The sequence below is a fragment of the Polypterus senegalus genome, chromosome 9, assembly GCF_016835505.1.
Source record: "Polypterus senegalus isolate Bchr_013 chromosome 9, ASM1683550v1, whole genome shotgun sequence".
NCBI classification, from domain to species: Eukaryota; Metazoa; Chordata; class Cladistia; order Polypteriformes; family Polypteridae; genus Polypterus; species Polypterus senegalus.
This window is the reverse complement of record NC_053162.1, coordinates 138,342,057-138,365,328: the sequence shown is the minus strand read 5'-3', so window position 1 is coordinate 138,365,328 and position 23,272 is coordinate 138,342,057. Positions and strand designations below refer to the sequence as shown.

At 40.1% G+C, this 23,272-nt stretch overlaps 1 long non-coding RNA gene across 1 annotated transcript; it reads right to left on the bottom strand.

Moving 5' to 3' along the window:
• Window positions 1–5: 5 nt before the first annotated feature.
• LOC120535010 lies at window positions 6–22,537 on the bottom strand. Its single transcript, XR_005634843.1, has 3 exons — window positions 22,450–22,537; window positions 21,968–22,073; window positions 6–250 (listed from the first exon to the last, which is right to left on the bottom strand). It is a non-coding gene; the product is annotated as an uncharacterized LOC120535010 (long non-coding RNA).
• Window positions 22,538–23,272: the final 735 nt, after the last annotated feature.

Here is a 23,272-nt window from a genome sequence, read left to right as displayed (position 1 = left end):
ACACAACAAAATGGTTTGGGGCAGCCACCCTGTATCGGCTACTTGAAAGTTTGGCATAAAAAAGGCAAAATTGAGTAAAAGATCTTTACAGGCATGAGTCCAACACAGAACTGAGGTAACAGAAAGAATATGGCCGTTTTAAAGCCAGAAAGTGGAAATGACGTAATTTGGGGAGTAACTGGAAATTATGTCATCAAGCTGGAACCGGAAGTGACGTCATCAGGCCCAGGAGGAACTTCCTGTGGTTGGTCTACAGGGAAAAAGGAGAAAGGGTCAGAGCACTCTGCCAGTCTCTAAAATTACCTTGTTTTGAATCCTTTTGCTGCCTCTCATGTGTATGAGTGTGACACAGTCCCCCCACCCAGCCCAGACCTGTTGGGTCAGGCATTCCTGACTGAGAGGTCGCGAACCCGTGAAAGAGCATCGGCACTTGATTAAGTCGCTAGAAGTCATTGTAAAACCTTCGACTTCTGTCCAGCTTAGGGACCAAGACAATTGGGCTTGACCAGGAATTATGATTCTCCTCTATCACACCTAGTTCCATCATATGTTTGATCTCTAGCTCCACTTCTCCCCTTTTTGCCTTGGGAAGTCGATACAGGCGTTCTCTGGTGATCACCCCGGGTCTCTGTCACTATGTCATGTGCAATCAGGTAAAGGTCCATCTGGGTTTCTCACTCACTACCTTCAGGACGTACAGGTTAACTGCTTCCAGCTCCCATAGCTGGTTGGCGGTCAAATTAAGGCCAAAGTTAAGATGTATTTTGTAAGCAAATAGTGAACGGGGCTGTCTGGAGGAGCAGTCTGGATCCCTATCCTTCCACGGTTTTAGCAGATTCAAATGATATACCCATTAACTCGGTAAATGATTGGGTTGTTTCACCAAATAATCAACAAGTCCCTTTCTCTCCTTAACTTTGTAAGGGCCTTGACAATGGGCCAATAATTGGGAATGGGAGGTAAGAACAAGTACCATGACCTGATCTCACGGGTGGAACTCCCGCAGAGATGTGCCACAGTCATAACAGAGGACCTGAGCTGCTTGTGCATTCTCTATGTGAACTATTAGAATGGGTTGAAATCTTCGCAAATTCATCACTTAACTGCGTGATTCCTTTAGAATATGCAATATGCTCCAGGGTTGACATCCATACAATTATTCAAATGTATAGGCTTATGGGACATCCTGATGTGCAAAAAGGACATGGTGGAGGAGCTGATCCCACTTCCTTCTATCTTAGCTGACCTCCTTAAGTAGCATCTGTTTGAGGGTGATCATCAGTTTGAGAATGATCATCAGTTTGAGGATGATACACCAAGGTCTTTAAATGCATAAGTAACTTAACTGCTTAAGTAACTGTCCTGAAAGTCTCTGAGGGAAAGGGCATCACTTGGTCCATCAGGACTTCTTTAGGGATGGGTTGGGTGTGCGTCAGTTCACAGAACTGCTGCTGGTAAGACCGTGAGACTAACAGCAGTGACTGCACCTCACCCTTGTGCTCCTCTATGCAATAAACAAGGTCACAAAGTGCAGGCCCTGTGGCATAGGATGTTGAGTGCAACAGCCATTAACTAAAATTATTGCATTTTTTGCAAATCTAAGGCAATCAACATTCCATTGTTCCCTTTTAAAAGAAGCTGGAGTCTGCTTAAACTGAAAGTGCAGCTGTGAGAGAGGGTCGGGTTCAACCTCAAGGGGCGCGGTTACATCCCAGGTTTCCACTGCCCCTGATGATGACGTTTTTGGGAATTACCATGTCACCACAAGAGATTGAACTTCCCCTCTCAGCCAACTGTGTACATGCCATAGAGGCAGCTGGAAACATCGTCCATCACTAGGCCCAAGTTATGTTTAGGAGTGGTTAGTGTTAATACTAGAATCCATGTAGCCTATGAAAAAACTTGTAATCCCAGGCCACCCTAAATTAGAGCATTAGAACATTAAAACACTCTAGACGAGAACAGGCCATTCAGCCCAACAAAGCTCGCCAGTCCTATCCACTTATTTCCTCCAAGTAAACATCAACTCGAGTTTTTAAAGTCCCTAACGTCTTACTGTCTACCACACTACTTGGTAACTTATTCCAAGTGTTTATCGTTCTTTGTGTAAATTGTGTTAATCTTTCCTCATAATTCAACCCCTGTAGCCCTGGAATCAGCCTAGTCGCTCTTCTCTGGACCTTTTCTAGCATTGCTATGTCCTTTTGTAGCCTGGAGACCAAAGCTGCACACAGTACTCAAGATGAAGCCACACCAGTGCATTATAAAGGATGAGCATAACCTCCTTGGACTTGTACTCCACAGATCGTGCTATATAACCTAACATTCTGTTAGCCTTCTTAATGGCTTCTGAACACTGTTGGGAAGATTATAACTTAGAGTCCACTATGACTCCTAAATCGTTCTCATAAGGTGTACTCTCGATTTTTTGATCGCCCATTGTGTATTCAAACCTAATATTTTTACTTCCTATGTGTAATACTTTACATTTACTGACATTAAATTTCATCTGCCACAAATCTGCCCAAGCCTGTATGCTATCCAAGTCCTTCTGTAATGATATAACGGATTCCAAATTATCTGCTAATCCACCTATCTTGGTATCATCTGCAAACTTAACCAGCTTGTTACTTATATTCCTATCTAAATCATTTATATATATTAAAAATAGCAGCGGCCCTAGCACTGACCCCTGTGGAACACCACTCTAATGAGGTTCCTCGCATCATCACCCTTTGCTTCCTGTGTCTGAGCCAATTCTGTACCCATCTAAAAACATCACCCTGAATTCCCACTTCTTTTAACTTGATGCCCAACCTCTCATGTGGCACCTTATCAAATGCTTTCTGAAAGTCCAGATAAATAATATCATAAGCTCCACTTTGATCGTATCCTTTTGTTGCCTCCTCATAGAATTCCAACATGTTAGTAAAACACGACCTCCCTCTTCTGAACCCATGCTGACTGTTCAGAATAACTCCTGTCCTTGTCATGTGTTGCTCAATCTTATCCTTAATAATTCCTTCCATTAATTTTCCTGTGATGCTTGTTAAGCTTACTGGCCTATAGTTGCTTGGATCTGCCCTGTCACCCTTTTTATATAATGGGATGATATTTGCCATTTTCCAGTCCTTTGGAATCTCTCCAGTGCACAGTGACTTCCTAAAAATATGTGTCAAGGGTTTATATATGTACTCACTAGCCTCCTTAAGAACACGAGGATAAATATTATCTGGGCCTGGTGATTTGTTTGATTTCATCTTATTTAATCTGAGCAGCACTTCTCCCTCTACAATTTCCAAATCCCTCAGTACCTCCTTAGTAGTTGCGTTTACCTCTGGCAGGTTATCCACTTGCTCACTTGTAAACACCTCAGAAAAATGTAAGTTTAGGGCATCTGCTATTTCATTGTCTGTATCTTTTAATTCCCTTTACTATTCCTGATGAACTTGACCTCCTCCTTAACTGTTCTTTTACTACTAAAATACTGAAAGAATCTCTTGGGGTCTTTCGCCTTATCTGCTATATTCCTCTCCAACTGTCTTTTAGCCTCTCTGATATCCTTCTTAATGGTTGCCCTCATGTTCACATACACTCTACAATTCTCTTTGCAGTCATTAGTCTTATATGCCTTATACAGCAGTTTTTCCTTTGCAACTTCTTTTTAAATCTTTATTAATCCATCGTGGAGTTTTTTTTAGTTTCCTATTACTTCCAAATTTAGGTATGTATCTGTCCTGCATTACATGTAAAACATTTTAAACCTGTTCCACTGCTCCTCGACTGTCTCCACATTTAAAAGCTTATCCCAGTCTATCCTACTTAGACTTTGTCGCATCTGCTCAAAATTAGCCCTACTAAAGTTCAACTTAACAATTTTAGTCTTTGCATCTGTACTCTTACAAAATACTGAGAATTGTATTACATTATGGTCACTTGACCCTAGTGGTTCAATCACCTCTACACCCTCAATTCTATCCTGATTATTACAGAATACTAAATCCAGATAGGCTTCACCCCTTGTTGGTGCTTTAACATGCTGTGTTAAAAAAAGTCACTGATTACTTCTAAAACTCCTGCTCTTGTGCTCCTCCATCTGTAAGGTTATCCCAGTTAATATTTGGATAATTAAAGTCCCCATGACTATAATATCCCCTGTAAACTTGCCTTTTGATATTACTAAAAGATGTGTGTTGAAATTACTGTCTGAATTGGGTGGTCTATAACACACTCCTAAAATGAGACCTTTTCCCTAATATTTTCCAGGCGAAGCCACATGTCCTCACTAAGATGGGGCTCATCATCCAACTGAAGATGACTTACATTTAATTCCTGTTTGGCATAAACAGCAACCCCACCTCCTTTTCTGTTCTGTCTATCCTTCCTAAAACAGGTGTATCCCTCTATGTTACACTCATCCCCATCTTTGTTATTTAGCCAGGTTTCCGTTATTGCTATAATATCATAATTATGCTCTGCTACATACAACTCCAACTCACTTACCTTATTTTTGATACTTCTAGCATTAAGGCAAGCTATTTTTAATGTGTTAATCCTTCTATCTTTACGTGTTTGCTTAAAATTTACATTACTATGCATTTTTATTTCTACACCATTGTTTGTTCTTCCATGTATAGATCTAAATCTGGCCTGTCCTAAACTCCCTGCCCCCATTCCCTAGTTTAAACAATCCTCGACTAGCCTACACATACGCCTCCCCAATACATTGGTGCCCCTCCAGTTCAGATGTAACCCGTCACGGCGAACAGGTCCCATCTGTTCCAAAAGGAGTCCCAATGCCCCATAAACCTATACCCTTCTACCCTGCACCAAGATTTGAGCCAGCGTTAAGCCTTCTAATCTCCTCAATCTTACCTGGACTGGGCGTGGCACAGGCAGAACTCGGAGAAGACTACCTTGTCAGTTCTGCTCCTCAGCTTGGCACCTGACTCTTTGAATTTGGATCGCAGAACTGACAGACTACCCTTATGTATGTCATTTTTTCCAACATGGACAATGACAACTGGATCCACCCCCGCTCTGGCCAAGAGCCTATCCACCCTTCCAGGGAGGTCTCCCACCTGTGCTCCCGGAAGGCAACACACCATCGAGACTCTCTCTCTCTGGAGCACACCTGCACTTCAATCCCCTAATGATTGAGTCCCCAACTATCACTACCTCTCTCTTTTTGGGAACTGGTTTTGAGGTGGCCCGTTGGGGCTCCTCAACCCTGCCTACCACCTCAGAATTATCAGAGTCACCGTCCAGCTCCACAAGGACATGATAACAGTTAGACACTTCTAATTCTGGGGTTGATGCCCCCGGACAGTGTGCACCCTTTACCTTACACCTTGTGACCGTGACCCACCTATTCCTACCTGTCTGGTCTGGAATCTCCTTCCGCGCCACCTTAGGGGTGCACACTATCTCTCTAAAGGACACCTGGGCCAAGTCCGCCAATTCTCTATTACAACGCAGGTCAGCCAACTCCTCCTCCAGTTCAGCGACCCTGAGCTCGAGGTGCTGGATCAGCTGGCATCTCTTGCAGATGTAGCCCTCATAGACAACTGGCTCTTCCAAACCATCATCTAAAAGTCCAAAATCCAACAGGACTTGCATTGCACTGGCCTCATTATGAAAATTTGATTTGGGATTACTAAACTGCCTTAACTTCTTTCAGCTGCTCCTTAGCTTAAATGGTAACACTAAGATCTGCTACAGATATTTTACACCTTTTCCCCTTAAGCTCCTGTACTGTTCTCCCTCTCAGCTGCCTGCTTTGTCTTTCTATGAGGTTTACATTTCTCTGTCTCTTCTCCTAACTTTGTGCTCCTCTTACTTATAAGCTCTTCACTCGCACTGTTTGTATTCCCCCGTATTAATGAACCAATACGCTGTCGCCCACTTAACTGTTCTACCTCTGGACGCTAAGGACTGTTTAATCTAAAATAAACAAATAAATAAAACTTTACTACCTTATTGGCACCTACAACTCCTTGTGCCTGATCGGCGTCTTAACGCTGGCTGCTTACCTGCACACTGCTGAGCCTTCCTCCTTTTACTGCTTTGAAGTCATCCTCTGCCTTTTTTTCTCTTCCTTTAAACTAAGGAATTGCTGTTACGACGACGTGGTTATTTACTTACAAAACCCGATATCAGTTACTGCTGCTTTCTACCCTTCCTCCTCGATGCTAATTCAAATACAGATAACAAGAATAGGTACAAGTGTAACTTTTCCAAGCGCACCTCCAAACACCCAGCTACTTTTGCTCTTGTGTGGGCGAAAAAAAGCAAAAAACCCTTCTAAAGGGAAAAAAAGCTTTAAAAATTCCCACACGGTTCCTTAGTGGCAACCAAAACCCAAGTTTTTAAGAGCAAAATGTATTTTTTATTTAAATCTCACACTACAGAACAAACCAACAACTCTCAACAGACTCTAGCGTTTGCAAAGCACACATCAGCACAAAGCAGGCATATTGCAAATATGTCGATCAGCACAGGCAGCAGGCAGCCTGCTATTGCACATTTCATAGATGTTGAACACATAAAGAGAAGAGAACATTTTTTCATGTTCTACTAATAATTGGCTAAAGACTGCCATGAAGTGTATTATGTGTGAAGACTGAAGTCTAAATATCAAATAAAAACTTTCACAAAAGACACAAATATAATAAATCAAGTGTGCTTTTTTTCTAGAATTTAACCAAAGTAAAAGAGATTGGGATAGCATAAGACACACACACCCTCCTATATGTCAGCTTGGGTGGTGCAGAGGTAAGAACTGCAATCTCCAAGTCGAGAGGTTTAGGGTTCAATTACGTGTCTTTCATGCTTTACCCATTTTGAGTAGTGAGCAGCTATTATTATTACTATTATAGAATAAAAACATACATGTGATTTATTTGATTCTGTAACAGCCAGTGTAAAAATGTATGGTAGTCGTAAAACTTTGCGTTTTATTTTATTATTCACTTTTATACTCTCAGTCACGTTCATGCTCCACCTGATCTGACACTGTTAGTTTTCAAATAAAGATGTGCTATAACAGAGGTAAACTCAGATGAGAATGAGGGTTCTACATCAGAGAAAGAGAAAAGAAGCAAAAAACAGCACAACCTACAGAGCTTGCCAAGGTATTGTGCAAAGTCTTGTTTGTGATCATGTCCAGAAATGGCTCCATAAGCTTTATGACAAACATTCTCGGAAAGTCTTTCTCACATAGGATGACTGAGATCTTTTCCTGAATAAGGAGTGGCAATGAAGTGATGTCATCGAGCATCACAATGTCCTCGAAAACATTTGGGTTTTAATTTCTCTTCCTTGTACTTAAGACCAGGGCCAGGAAAGAAAATCTTGTAGAAACGCAGGTGCCTAAAAGCAGTGTCTAATGCTATGCTATACTAAGTGGCATTTTACTGGCCAGCGGTGTCAGTGAAAATTATTGCTAAAGTACTGGTGAGTGTCTTTCTTATATTGATATTCCCAAATAGTTAATAAATGAATCAGATACCTCTCTTGGCTTCAATTTAATTAAAGACTGTAGTAATCTCTCTGAAATACTGTAAACCATTACCACTCATCTATGTTTCATGCAACAGAGGTTATATTTCACCTATGTAAAAAAAATAAATAAATAAAAATTTGTCCTGCTGTTGAATGAGAGTAAAATATTATTCATTGGATCACAAATTTATCCTGGAAATAAATAATTTGGCCTTGTAATTAATGTCCAGAAACAGTGTTTAACAATTATCAGGTATCCTTGATGCTCCAACCATACAAATTCATCATTAAGAATTATAAGAACCTTATATGTCAATGTTAATGCCACATCCAAGGCATACAGTGTTTCAAAAAGAATCAGCTCTCATTCATAACTCCCTCCATCCTCCAGAAGTGTTGGAGATACTACTGGGGGGAATTGTCAGTGTCTTTTCTTTTTTATCCTTAGAATAGTAACCGTAGGAAGAGAACTCTACATACGAAAGATGAAAGAGGACTCTGTAGAAGACACCCTTCACACTTCCTCTGAAAGGACATTATAATGGCTAGTGCTTCAAAAGGATAAGCAATTTTCTTCATCATCAGAAAATTTAGGAGATTTTCTGAAAGGGGTACTCTATGGAGAACATATGATGTGAATAAGTGATGTCTTTAAAGAGATTTTCAAAACAAAAAGACTAAACTTGTTCTATACAGTTAAGAACAAGATTTTAAATACAGTAAATCTGTCATCCAAAATTTGATTTAAATCAAAAATCCTGGTTTCCATTATTTATGTTAATAGAATTCACCCTAGTCATCACAATATACCCTCTATATACACTGCAAAAACCTTCACATTTTATTTTTGCAGTTTTTTTCCTGATGGGGGAGATATTTTACAGCCATTATTTTTCAGTATTGAACTCTGTTTAATGCTTGCATGGACTGGGTGTTAGGCAAGGTCATGGGGTCCAGCTGCTGTGGGGCATCTGAGATGAAACCAGAGTACCTGGAGGAAACCTACGCAGACATGGGGAGAACATGCAAACTCAAGCAGGGAGGACTCAGGAAGAGAACCCAGGTCTCCTTACTGCGAGGCAACAGCACTACCACTGCGCCACCGTTCCGCCTCATTATAATGTATTTTTCTATTTTTTTTTCTCTCCCTCTCTTTCTGTGACGTTCAGAATGTTAATTAAGTTTTGGGAATTCCATTATAAATGGAAAGATGGAAAAGGCCAGGATAGAACTTTAAAATGCTCTTGTCATTTAGATATTAATTCCTCTTTTCTCAGGAATCAAGAGACAGATACATTTAATTTTATTGTGTGAGAGAATGTCAACACTGAGGTTTATACTGTAAGAGCAGTAAGGAACCAAAGACAATCATTTTACCCACTGAAGTCTAGTTATAGAAAATGTGACTAATATTTGATTAGGTAAAATACTGTAACATAACATTGTCAAATCTGTTTGATCCAGCACTTTACATCAAAAATATAAATTATCAAATAATATGACACAGCAAGTTGTCTTAAGATCCACCTTTACAGTATTTGCTGAAAATGTAACATTTACAAATGTTCTGTTTGTATTAACAAAATGCATCAAATGTACATCTGAATATGTATTGTTAACATTTTAATTTTTCACATTTGCATTTCTTAATTTTTCCTACTTTATTTTAATTAAAAAAATACATATTAAAATACTTAATGTGATAGGATCATATTACATTCTCACCTAGGGGGACACATCTAAAGTCAGATCTTTAAATATGTGCCACTGTTTCAACGCTTAGGTGTATTTAAAGACAACTTTAATTGTTACAGTGCCAAAACAAACAAAAAAAAGCAGTTTGAAGCACAGATGACACTGTCAATTGTAATGACAAGACAGCCTTAACTTTGTACTACAGTTTTGGATGTCAACACAAATAGCCTTATTTCTTTTGTGGTGTTCATAATAATGTTCTCGGTGTAAAATAGAAACTCCTTTAACATCAGCATTTTAACATGATACAATCAATCAATCTAGCTTTCTATGTTTCTCTTTACAACAACTACATTTATTTATATAGCACATTTTCATACAAATGATGTAGCTTAATGTGCTTTACAGGATTAAAAAAAGAGAAAAGAAGAAAAAATATGTTAAAAAATCAAATTAGGCAATATTAATTAACATTGAATAAAAGAAAGGTCCGATGGCCAGGGAGAACAGAAAAAAAAAAATCTCCAGACGACTGGAGAAAAAAAATCTGCAGGGGTTCCAAGGCCACGAGACCACCAGGCCCCAGTAGGCATTCTACTGAACATAAATGACCTCAGTCAGTCCTCATTATATTCAGGGTTCACATAGAAGAACTTGATGATGATGGCCATGTGGACTTCTGGCCGTTAATCCATTAATGTAGGGACATCACGGTGCTTTGATCAGGTGGTGGTGGCACAGATCGCCACCACAGAAAACCGGGAAAAGAACAGCACAGAAATTAGGGGTTAGTACGGATTTCGGAGCCACCATAATGATAATGATAATTAAATGCATATACAGAGTATCAGGATTAAGCTAAAATAAAGCTATGAGAAACCCATGTTAAAATAATGTGTTTTTAACAGTATTTTAAAGTGCTCCACTGTATTAGCCTGGCAAATTTCTATTGGTAAGCTATTCCAGATTTTAGGTGCATAACAGCAGAAGGCAGCCTCACCACTACTTTTAAGTTTAGCTCTTGCAATTACAAAACAGACATTTATTTGAAGATCTAAGGTTACGATTAGGAGTGTAAGGTGAAAGACATTCTGAAATATAGGATGTAGCAAGATTATTTAAGGCTTTGCAAACCATAATCAGTATTTTAAAGTCAATTCTAAATGACACAGGTAACTAATGTAGTGACATCAAAACTGGAGAGATGTTGTCAGATTTTCTTTTCTGAGTTAAGATTCTAGCAGCTGCATTCTGCACTAGCAATCGATTGATGTCTTTTTTTGGTAGTCCTGAGAGGAGTGCATTACAGTAATCTAGCTGACTGAAAACAAAAGAGTGAACTAATTTCTCAGCATCTTGCAATTTTATAAGAGGTCTAACTTTTGCTATATTTCTTAAGTGAAAAAATGCCGTCCTAGTAATCTGATTAATATGTGATTTAAAATTCAGGTCAGAGTCAATTGTTACTCCTAAATTCTTTAATTCTGTCTTAATTTTTATTCCTAATGGATCAAGTTTATTTCTAATACCCTCATTATATCCATTTTTGCCAATCACTAAAATTTCTGTTTTCTCCTTATTTAGTTTGAGAAAATTACTACTCATCCATTCAGATACACAAGTAAGACATTTTGTCCGTGAATCAAGAGAGTCAGGGTCATCAGGCGCTATTGATAAATACAGCTGTGTGTCATCATCATAGCTGTGGTAGCTCACGTTATGCCCCGAGATAATCTGACCAACGAGAAGCATGTAAATTGAAATGAGTAGTGGACCCAGGATAGAGCCTTGTGGAATATCATGTGTCTTTGAAGTATAATTACCACAACTAACAAAGAATTTTCTACCTGCCAGGTAGGACTCAAACCAATTTAAGACACTGCCAGAGTCATTTACTACTTTAACGAGTGCAGTGTTTGTACTGTGATTTGTTCTAAAACCCAACTGAAACTTATCAAGAATAGCATGTTTATTGAGGTGGTCATTTAGCTAAGTAATGACTGCCTTCTCTAGGATTTTGCTTAAGAAAGGCAGGTTAGAAATACATCTAAAATTTTCAGAGGAGTCAAGATTATTTTGCTTGAGCAGGGGTTTAACTACAGCTGAAAGTCTGGTAACACCCCTGTATCTAATGACGACTTTACTATGTCAAGAATATTATCAATTAGTATGCCAGATACTTCTTTGAAAAAAAATGTTGGTATTGGGTCAAGGATGCAGGTGGAGGATCTCAGTTGAGAAATTATTTTATATAAATCAGGTAAATCTATTCTTGTGAAAGAATTTAATTTATTTATAATAGAGAACTGGGGTTTAAGAGGATCAGTATTGGGGAGATGTACTATATTATTTCTAATATCATTAATTTTGTGATTAAAAAATAAAGCAAAAGCATCACAAGTTTCACTGGAAGTTTTTTGGAGGCATTCCATTGGGTGACCTGGGTTTAGCAGACTCAGTTGTAGAGAAGAAGACTCTGGGATTACTAGTATTGTTATTTAGAATTTTAGAAAAATAACACTGCCTCTCAAGATGGACTATGTTGCTGTATTTACCCTGTATTTTACAATGGCGCAGTGCTAATATCTATTTTGTCATCTCCCTGACACTCCATTGATGGAGAGCCTGGGTGGGGCAGAGAGTATATCAGTAGGCATGTGCCACGATGGAACAAGAGGACTTGTTATCTACAGTGGCAGGTGCTGCATGGAATTATTGCTTCTAACTCTGATTTGCCTTACACTCTCTGATAAGGATTTAATCTGTCCTGAAGGAACCTTTTTTCTCTTTTCTGTTTTGTTTATTGATTAAAATTCTCCTAGTTGTAGGCGTGTGCTTAATGTTTAAAATATGTCTATGTATTTGCAGCAAAGCTAATGGCAGGTTGCTCAAGTGAAAATGACAATTTATAAGACATGAAAGAGGTAGATCCTAACAAAAAGAACTGTGTTTTAAGAATTAATTAATTTCCATTATTCTTTAGGAGCTTCCTAAACTGAAAGTTTAATAAAGTGGCTTTGTGACATTTATAGGACAGTAGTGTATAACTGAGACAGTGAGCATCAATGATGAATTGACAGATTATGGGGATGTGCATGTGGACATATTCAGCAATGGACTCATGTTACATTCAGTGTTGGTCTCTGCTTTGAGATTGTTACTAATATGATATATTCTTGTTACACAAGAAGACTCAAGGTCAAAAAGAGAAATGTCTAAAATATCTAGAGATAGTTTCAGTTTTTGCAACTGAATAAAATGTCAATTAAATCTTTGAGATGTGTAAAAACAAAATATATAATATTTGTTAGTTTGATTTTATGTAGCAGTAAATAATTAATAGATGCATTGTAGATTGCCCCTATTCCAAAGTATTAACAAGCATATATAACATATGGTTAAACCTGTGTAATAAAATTCAGGTTTGCAACACTGAGCCTACTATTGGTCACACTTTGACTCAAATTCATGAAAGGGCCAATTTGGAACTGCCAGTTACCTTAATGTATACATCTTCAGGGAAGTGGAAGGAAAACCAGAGTACCTAGAGTAAAGCCCATTCAGACTATGGAAAGCATGCCAACTCAACACAAACAACAAAGTTCAGATTTCAAACCTACGACACTGGATTCATGAGCTGGAGAGCTATACACTCTGCCATCATGCCACCCACCAAATGTATATACTGTAGTAGGTTGTAGATTTTTACTCCAGTTGCTAAACAATTAGCAATACTAGTATATTTAATTTATATAGCACCTTTCTCAAACCCAAGGACACTTTGCAAAATATTTAAAAACATAAGGATGCAAAACCAAATAATTATAACAATGTAAGACAAACTGCAGGACAAACAATATAGACACAACATAGTTACTTTCTAAGAGGGTTAGAAATCTAAAACTGGACGTCTGAAGCGGAGCTCCATTAGCAGCGGTGTTATTTTTTAATATTATTTTCTTATTATCATGAGATATCCTGTATTTATCCAGCCTGAGGGTTCTACTACAGTATATGCAAGCATATATAAACATGGCCAGCAAGAATGGGGCTCAGAAAGAAATGGAAAAGAAAACTAAAGCTACATCCAAGCCCAGACCGACAAATCCAAGTTCAAGCTCAAGGTATGGCCTTTCAGAGACTGACCTAGATCAGATGGGTAAAAGCCCAGACTATAGTATTTAGACTATATTGGCAATAGATATCTCTACTTTTTAATCCTAAAGCGCTGCTAAGTGGGGACTTGTTTTGCTTTGGATGTGCTCTGTCTCTAGGTATGTCAGAGGACCATGACTTCCAACTACCAATGAAACAATAGGCTGCATGGCAATAACTCTTGGGGAAATAGAAAATTAAGGTTTAAGCTGTCTCACTTACAGTTAAGACTATAAAATGACATCAAAAATTCAGAATCAATGTCTCCATGATGGAACAGTTAACTTTGTGAGCTGGAATGTTAAAGGCCTGAATCATGAATTAAAGAGAAACAAAGTATTCTCTCACCTAACAGGTTTAAATGCTAAAATAGTATTTTTACAGGAGACCCACTTACTAAGCAAGGATCAGTTCCAGCTCAAAAGGACTGGACTGGCCAAATGTTCAATTCCAGCTTTACAAAACAAACTAGAGGTGTGGGAATCCTCATACATAGAACAGTCTCATTTGTAGCATCAGATGTAGTATCGGATCCTGAAGGGAGATATGTGATGGTCATGGGCAACTTATTTAACTGTAAAATGATTTTGATAAATGTTTATGCACCTAATGTCGATGATAAGGAATTTATACAAAATTTATTTGCATCCATTCCCAATGTGAACACTCATAAAATTATAATGGCTGGAGACTTTAATTGTGTTTTAAATCCACTCTTAGATAGGACCTATCACGGGGGAGTTGGGATGGTTTTGGGGGTTTACATCTAACACTGCAAAGATAATTTCAGAGTTTATAACTGACCACAACTTATCAGACCCCTGGAGGTTTCTAAACCAAACTCAAAAACACATTCTTTCTACTCACCAGTACATCATTGCTACTCAAGAATTGATTATTTCTTTTTAGAAAATAATTTCTTGACTACGATTAAATCTTGCAAGTACGATGCTATTGTTATTTCCGACCATGCACCTCTGATCTTGTCGCTAAAGTCACTATGCCCCACACACCCACCTCGCAGATGGCGTTTTAACCCGCTTCTATTAGCAGACGAGAATTGTACAGAATTTATATTCAAACAAATCAGTTTCTTCCTAGAGACAAATATATCCTCAGAGGTTTCTACAGGAATACCCTGGGAAACTCTAAAGGCCTTCATAAGAGGGCAGCTTATTTCATATCTTTCCCACAGAAATAAATTAGAAACCAAGAAAGTATCAGAGCTAAAATGTGAAATTACTAGAATAGATGAAGAACATGCCAGGCTTCCAAGCGAGGCTCTACATAGGAAAAGGTAGGCTCTGCATTCTGAATTCAACCTCTTGACAACTAAAGAAAATGAGCAACTAATTTATAAATCCAGACATCATTACTATGAACACGGATAGAAAGCTAATAAGCTTTTAGCTCAAGAAATCCACAAGCAAGAAGTTTGCAATGCAATCCCAGTAATCACCAACACGAGCGAAGACAAAATCATTGACCATAAAAATATAATGCACACATTTAGAGACTACTATAAATCCTTATATTCTACTGAGTTTAAAGCAGACAGCACACAATCTAATATATTTCTGTATATATTACAGATACCACAAACAGATACTTTTAGTGCGGAGGAACTGGTTAAGCCTCTGGCGCTATCAGAATTACTAGATGCTATAAAGTCACTTCAGTGCGAGAAAGCTGCAGGCCCTGATGGCTACCCTGCAAAATTTTATAAGAAATTCTTCCCTCAGCCAGCTCCCCTACTATTAGCAACATTTACAGAAGCTAGAGATAATCAAATTCTACCTCAAACTTTTCGCCAAGCGTTAATCACTGTCTTTCCTAAACAAAATAAGGACTTATTACAATGTGCATCATACAGACCAATTTCACTTGTGAATAATGATGTTAAGATAATCTCAAAAATCATAGCTAGAAGGATGGAGAAAGTGCTGCCTTTGGTAATATCACAAAATCAAAGTGGATTTATCAAAGGTCAACACTTATCTTCCAATCTTCGACGCCTGTTTAATGTAATATACTCACCAACAAAGTCAAACACCCCATAAATACTATTATCATTGGATGCAGAAACCTTTTCACTACATTAGAGAAATTTGGGTTTGGCCCGAACATTTGTGCATGGATTAAACTACTGTATACCAATCCAGAAACTTCATTTTGTATTAACAATATTTGTTCAGAGTACTTTAAACTAGAACGCAGTACCAGACAAGGATGCCCCTTGTCACCACTGCTATTTGCAATCGCCATTGAACCACTGGTGGTTCACTATCGAAATGCTGATCAGATAAAGGGGATTATCAGAGGACTGGAACAGAAAATTTCTCTATATGTAGATGATATGGTACTGTATACTGTATATCAGACCCACAAAATTATGTGCCTGCAGTCCTAACAGCACTTACAAAATTTCAAAAGATCTCTGGTTTCAGAATTAATATGGATAAAAGTGTACTCTTTTCAGTGAATTCTCAAGCATATAATATTAGATTAGACACCCTACCTTTTATCATTGCAGAACAGTTTTAAATACCTAGGGGTAAACATCACAAGTAAACACAAAGCTCTTTATCAACAAAATTTGCCGTCTGCATGGAAAAGATTAGGCAAGACTTGTATAGATGGTTAAAACCTTAATCTCACTCTAGCTGGAAGAATTAACGTTGTTAAGATGAATATTATTCCTAAGCTTCTTTTTTATTTCAAAACATTCCAATATACATGAATAAATAATTTTTAAGCAATTAGATTCAACAATAACCTCATTTATTTGGAACTCAATACATCCACGTATCCAAAGAGCGACTCTACAAAGACCTAAGGCAGAAGGTGGCATGGCTCTACCCAACTTTCTGTTTTATTATTGGGCAGCAAACATACAAGCTATAAAAACCTGGACACAAATAGATGAACATACACAGGCCTGGTCCACAACTGAAGTAAAAGACCTGCAGTATTTCTTTATATTCCCTGCTTTGTGCCCCAATAAATGCAAGTTATCTGCAATATACAGAAATCTAAAACTGAAGAAAAATATGTATTTAGTATTCAAAAAGTATTCATTAAGCAGAAATGTTTTCAATTAGTCTTAAAAGGAGAAAGTGAACAGTCGCACAAATGCTAATTTCAGGAGTTGCAGATGCAGCGAGCCACGACAATGAATGAATTGTCACCCCACTGAAGAAAGTTTGGTTTGTGGGACCATTAGGAACCCAGTACCAGAGAACCTAAGAGCACATGGAGGATTATACCAATGTAGGAACTAAATCATGCAAGCCTTTAAAAGTAATGACTGACAGTTTACAGTATATATGATATGTGATGAAACAGGCAACCAGTGAAGGACTGGAGATATGTGGTCTGCTCTGCTTGGTATGTGCGATATATTGGAATTTAGAGAGTGTTTTAACAGAAAGGCATTTAAAGAGTGAGTTGCAGTAGTCAAGGCATGAAGTAATGAAAGCATTAACAAGTGTTTTAGAGTCATATTTAGTTCTGCGTGATAATCAGCATTTTTGATAAGTGAGCTTATATGCTAATAAAACAATTGTTTTATTATTTTTTCTCCAGCCCAGCCGTCTGGAGTTTTTTTGTTTTTTCTGTCCCCCCTGGCCATTGAACCTTACTCTTATTCGATGTTAATGTTGATTTATTTTGTTTTATAATTGTGTCTTTCATTTTTCTATTCTTTAATATGTAAAGCACTTTGAGCTACTGTTTGTATGAAAATGTGCTATATAAATAAATGTTGTTGTTGTTGTTGTATATGAGGCTCAAAGGTAAGTGATGAGTTGAAAAGAACACTTAAATTAGGTACAACATGTGGAGATTGAATCAATACAGAAGCAGACTGAAGTCTAAAATCTTAGGAGCATTTGACTTAGGGGTAACTAATAACACTTCAGTGCTTTCAGTATTCAGTTTAAGAAAATTTATAAGCAGCCAGTTATTTAGATTAAAAATGTATTCCAGTAGACAGTGGGGATGCCGCTCAGTGGTAGACCTGGTATTAAGATAGATCTGAGTATCATCTTCAAAACAATTAAAGCTGAGACAATGTTGGTGAATAATTTATTATAAGGGGAGCATATATATTAGGAAAAGAATTGGACTGAGAACAGATCCCTAAGGTACATCTTGGGCAACAGAGTCAGAAGAGAGTTTATGTCCACCAATTGCAACAAATTACTTCTTTAAGACAGATAAAATGTTTATAATATAGGACAGAACTGTGTTAGAAATGCTAATTAGAGAAAGGAGAAATAGATCAATATTACAGTTTACAGTGTCAAAGGCCACACTGTGGTCAAGGGGTAGGAGACAGTACCTCAGCATCAGCAGATGAAAGTAGATCATTAATATATTTTATGAATGCTGTTTCAGTGCTGTGTAACAAGCAAAAACCTGACTGAAACAGTTCATAAGGATCCTGTTTAGGTAAACAGGTCTGAAGTTGCTTAGTGACAACCTTTTGCAGCACTTTTGCTAGGAATGAGAGGTTGGAGGTGAGCCTGAAACTTTTAAGGTAGGATGGAGCTTAACAATAAGTGTAACCAAAGCAATTTTAAGAGAAGAAGGAACACAGCCAGGGGCTAGAGATGTATTAATAAAGTGAGAAATGGAACCAGGAGTAATTGCTGCACAGAACTTAAGAAGAGAAGTAGAAGGAGGACCAAGTCATGAGGAGGAGGATTTAAATTTTGCGTTGTTGGTCTTTTCTATAAACATTTTGGCAAATGTCACTATCTTGACCTAAATAAATATCTTTGCTTCACAGTCGGGGTGCAGCTCCTAGCCTGGGCACTGTCATGTTTGTATGTGTTGTGGACGCGGCCCAGACACAGACAGTCGGACATGTTGCAATTCCACCACCACACGTTTATTTACACTATAAATATTATTTACAAGTTCAAAAGTGCACCCAGACAAACCCCAACTCAGTCCTGGCCACTCAATGCCTTTCTTCGGGCCGCCTCCACTCTCTCTGCCTCGTCCTTCTTCCACCCGACTCCAGCCCTGAATGAAGGGAGACACCCCCTTTTATACATGTCCCGGATGAGCTCCAGGTGTTTCCGACACTCCCCCGTTGACCACACCCCAGCGTGGCGGAAGTGCCGGCTGTTCTCCCGGAAGCTCACCGAGTGTCCCCTTCAATCTTCCTCCCAGCACTTCCGGGTGTGGCGGAAGTGCTGAGGTAACAGGTCCCCAAGGCATTGGGGCACCTCGTGGCGGTGACCACATGCCCCTGCAGGGTGGGGCTTCCATACCCACATCCGTTCCCTCACGGCGTCCCGGCCGGGTTGTAGCCCCTGGCATCCCTGACTGTGCCCCACAGCCAGCGAAGACCACTCGGGAAGAGCCACACGTCCCGCAAGGGCAGCATACCCCCGAAGTGGGTCCTACCCCAGGATAGCCGAGGTCCAGTCCTGCTCTCCAAACAGGAAAAGGGGCGGAGATGCGGCCTGAGCACCACCACTTGGTGCCCTCCTGTGCCTCGCACAGGTTGCGCTCCCCCCTCTTACCGACACCCCGGGGCCCCTCGCTCGGCACCCTCCGAGGCCTCTGCGCCCCTTTGTTCGGAGCCACTCGCTCCCTTGCAGCCTCCTCCAGCCGTGGTGGCACCCACACACCAGCGGAGAGATCTTTTGACAGACGGTCCTACTCCCGAGGGCAGGTCCCCGACGAAGTGGGTCCTACTGCTTGTCCGGGATCCGTCCCTGTATCGAAGAGAAACTCAGGGGCAGAACCGCTGCCTGGGCACCCGGACGCGTGCACCCAGCATCGCGTCCCAACCTATCAGAGGAACCGGCACTCAGCCTCAAATTCCTCCTCTCACTCTGGGACGCCTTGACGGTCTGAGTCCCCTTATCAAAAAGAAAGGGACTCTTTCCCATCTGTATCCCTACAGAGCGGCGCGAGACCGCGGCTGACTCAGGGCAGAGGGCGCTAGGACCCGGGGCACTTAGCAGCCTGTGTCCAACCAGCGTCCTCATGGACGCCCCCCTCGCCGCGTGCACAACCTCCTGCGCCGCACCTACTGTCGGAGGGCTGCTTACTTGAAGCTGATCCTGTGAGTCACAGCCGTGTTCAGCAGACCCTCCCTCATGCTGTACGGGGACGGCTAAACCTACCTTCCCTGCCGTGCACTTCCGGCTGGAGAATCCAGCGCCGCGCCGTCGGATCGGCAAATGAAGCTCTTCTACGCAACTGCCTTCCTCCCTATACGCGATGCCGTCCCGGGCGCCTCCAGCAACGGTGCGCTCGCGGGAGCCTGCTGCAGCCCTGCTCCACACGCCGTTGATCCGCCTCAGGGAAAAACAGCTCTCCTGTGGACCCCTGACGGTCCGTGGTATACTTTTACCCCTTGGGGTTGTGTGCACACCGCTCCCGCGGCACGTGGGTGGGATCCCCTGCTGCGCCGGGCCGTCCACAACAAGATAAAATTTTTCAGGTCCCCGCCTTGAAACAGGAGGAACATCCTGCCGACTACACCAGATATGGACGCAGCCCGGACACAGGCAGGTGGACATGTTGCAATTCCACCACCACACGTTTATTTACACTATAAATATTATATGCAAGTTCAAAAGTGCACCCAGACAAACCCCAACTCAGTCCTGGCCACTCAATGCCTTTCTTCGGGCCGCCTCCACTCTCTCTGCCTCGTTCTTCTTCCACCCAACTCCAGCCCTGAATGAAGGGAGACACCCCCTTTTATATATGTCCCGGATGAGCTCCAGGTGTTTCCGACACTCCCCCGTTAGCCACGCCCCAGCGTGGCGGAAGTGCCGGCTGTTCTCCCGGCAGCTCACTGGGTGTCCTCTTCAATCCTCCCCCCAGCACTTCCGGGTGTGGCGGAAGTGCTGAGGTAACAGGTCCCCAAGGCATTGGGGTGCCTCCTGGCGGTGACCATGGGCCACTGCAGGGTGGGGTTTCCATGCCCTCAACCCGTGGCCCCCAAAGCAACCAGGGCGGCAGCCCCCACGTGATCCAGGGTGGGCGCAGACCCACATCCGGTCCCTCACGGCGTCCCGGTAGGGTCGTAGCCCCTGGCATCCCTGACAGTGTTTACCTCCTTCATTTCAAAGACACTTTGTGACTCTGTACACAAGTGAGCCTTTAAGCTGGTCTAATGTAACATGAGGTTTGGTTTCTGCCACTCACCCAATGTTGTTGGGTTTGCGTTCTGCCACCTCGACACTGAACAGGATTGAGCAAGTTATAAAATGTTTCTGCTATTTCTGCTTATATTCTGTACAAACCTCCACATATAATTTGTACCTTTTATCATATATTCTAACACAGGAGCCTCCATTTTTCTTTTCTGTTTTTACTTACCTATTTTTTTTGTAGATTTTGCCCCTTCATTTACTTCCAAGTATTAATTATTATCAAAAATTAGTCGCCTAGAAGTCTAAAAATTAATAATTAAACAAAATCGTTATATTCAGAAGATTTGGTTCACAAACTCCTATAAGAGGTGAATAAACCCTTATGGAGATATTTGGATTCATAAAATAAAACATTAATCTCGGATGTAATAACAAATGACTCATTTAAACAACAGGAGATGATTGAAATGAAATGTACAGCCTCTGTGGCCGTTTAGGACTAGAACCAATCATCCACACAATACATCCATTGCCTCTTGACTAAAATAAAGGGGTGAATTTACTAAACCAGAAACACTTTATCCTGCATATTTATCACAAAATACGTTTTTTTTTTCTAAATTGGTGCTGGCATTCTACTGTGGCTACTCGATTTTCAGTTCAACAAAGTCTGAGTTCAGAAGACAGACCTCTTTCTTTTAGTTTATCCACATTTCTAACCATTTTTGAACCTTCTTAATCCCAATCATGGTCATAGAACCTTTTGTTTCAAGCAGAAACCAACACTAGATGGCGTTCCAATCCATTGCAGCATACAGTTCCGCCTGAGCAAATTTGGGGAGGAATATTGGAGGAAAAATTATGTATGCTATACACAAGGAGAATGTGTAAATTCCATACAGGCAGATTCTAGGCCAGAAAATCATTAAAATGATTCATTAAATGATTCAAATCAGATGTCATGGCAAAATCTACTATCTCTCTCTTCTTCCACATATCTTTCCATACTCCCCACACTCCATGTACCCCCTCTATCATCTCTCTGCTCTTTCCCACATACCCGTTTTGTTCACCACCAACAATCACCCTTTCTCCCTCTTGTACTTCCATAAGCTCCTCTTACATTTGTGCCCAGAAAACATCCTTCTCCTTTTCCTCACAGTCCTCTTGAGGAGCATGTGTATAAATTACATTAACTGCCATCTCACTAAGGCCCAGCTTGACACTCATCGCTCTATTACTCTTCTCAATGACACTGACAAGACTATGTTTTGGTAATTTGGATACTACTGTACCTACACCATTTCTCCCTTGCTCATTTTCTCCACTGTACAACATCTTAAATCCTCCTTCCAGTTGTCTTTCCTTACTCCAACTTCTTGTTTCCTCCACTTCCACTTTCCATCTTTCCATCAAATCTGCTAACTCTCATCCTTTCCAAGTCATTGTCCCAAAACTGAGTGTTCTCACTCTTACCTTTAACTTACCTTTTACTTTTCTCTTCCCTGTCTTCTTCTGGACTAACATCTTTAGCTTGGCCCACCGTTGGTCTGGTAGATCCCACTGACATCCCACAGGGGTCTGACAGGAACCCTATGCGGTAATTAGTGGTATAGCTAATTAGTTTGATTTGTATATTTACATGTTCATGATGCATTTCAAAAAGCAATCATGAAATAAAATTAGATGAACAAATCTTGTGGAAATATAACATTAATAAAGTACATGAATCCAGTTTCTGGTTGCAGGGGCCAAAACCAATCTCAGCAACATTGGGCGCAAGGCAGATACCAATTCTAGACAAGATATCTGACAAACACTGGACTTACTCACACACACACCAACATAACCCAAAACATGCATCTTTTGGAATTTGGAAGAAAGAGCAAAGTACAAAGATAAAAGCCTGTGCAGACAAAGGGAGAACATACAAACTCCATACATGCAAATCAAAGAATTGGATTCATACCCAGGATTTTTGGTCCATGACAATAAGGGCTAATCAGTACAATACCAAGCCACCATGTTAAGGAAACATTGTGTAACGGTGCTCTCAGTAACAATAACAGCAGGAACAGCAGCAACTGACTGCATTCCAGCAGGTGGAAGTGCACAATTGCTTGAACCATTATGCAAATTAGCCACGGCTTCCAATGCTGCCAGCGAAGAGATATAAAACTCAGAGTGCAGACACAGTTAGTTATCCAGAGTGACTGTGTAAATGGTTTTTTTTAGTATAGCTAGCTTAAAACCCATAAAAAATCTCTTTCTTGAGTCAGACTATGCTGGCATGGTGTTTTGCTACAAGATTAAGAGAAAAACAAAGTACAGTATGTATTGATATCATGTATTGATTTGCTCATAAAACTATGTATAATTTGGTATTTTTATAACCTAAAAACAAAAACTTTATGAGTAATCAAAGTGTTTTAATGCAAGTAGGGGCTGGCCTCTTATTAGGAAATTGGTTTGAATGAAATCCAGATTCCCAGGAGTAATCTTGAGAACCTCTAAAATTAAGTAAACCATGTCAGACATACTGCATGATAGATGAGCATGGCATAACAGGTTTTTCTACACTAACAACTAAAACCATGTTTAGTTTTCCCAGACATGCAAAAATAGAACTTTGAAATACATCAAGTACAATGAGTTTCCACAAGGATAAACTATTCATTTTTTCCTTCTCTGGGCATGTCAGAACCTTTTCCTTGATGGTTCAATAAAAACATGAACAGGCTTGACCAGTTCTTGGTTTAGAGTGTAGTGCATTTGTTTGTTGTGCCAGGCAC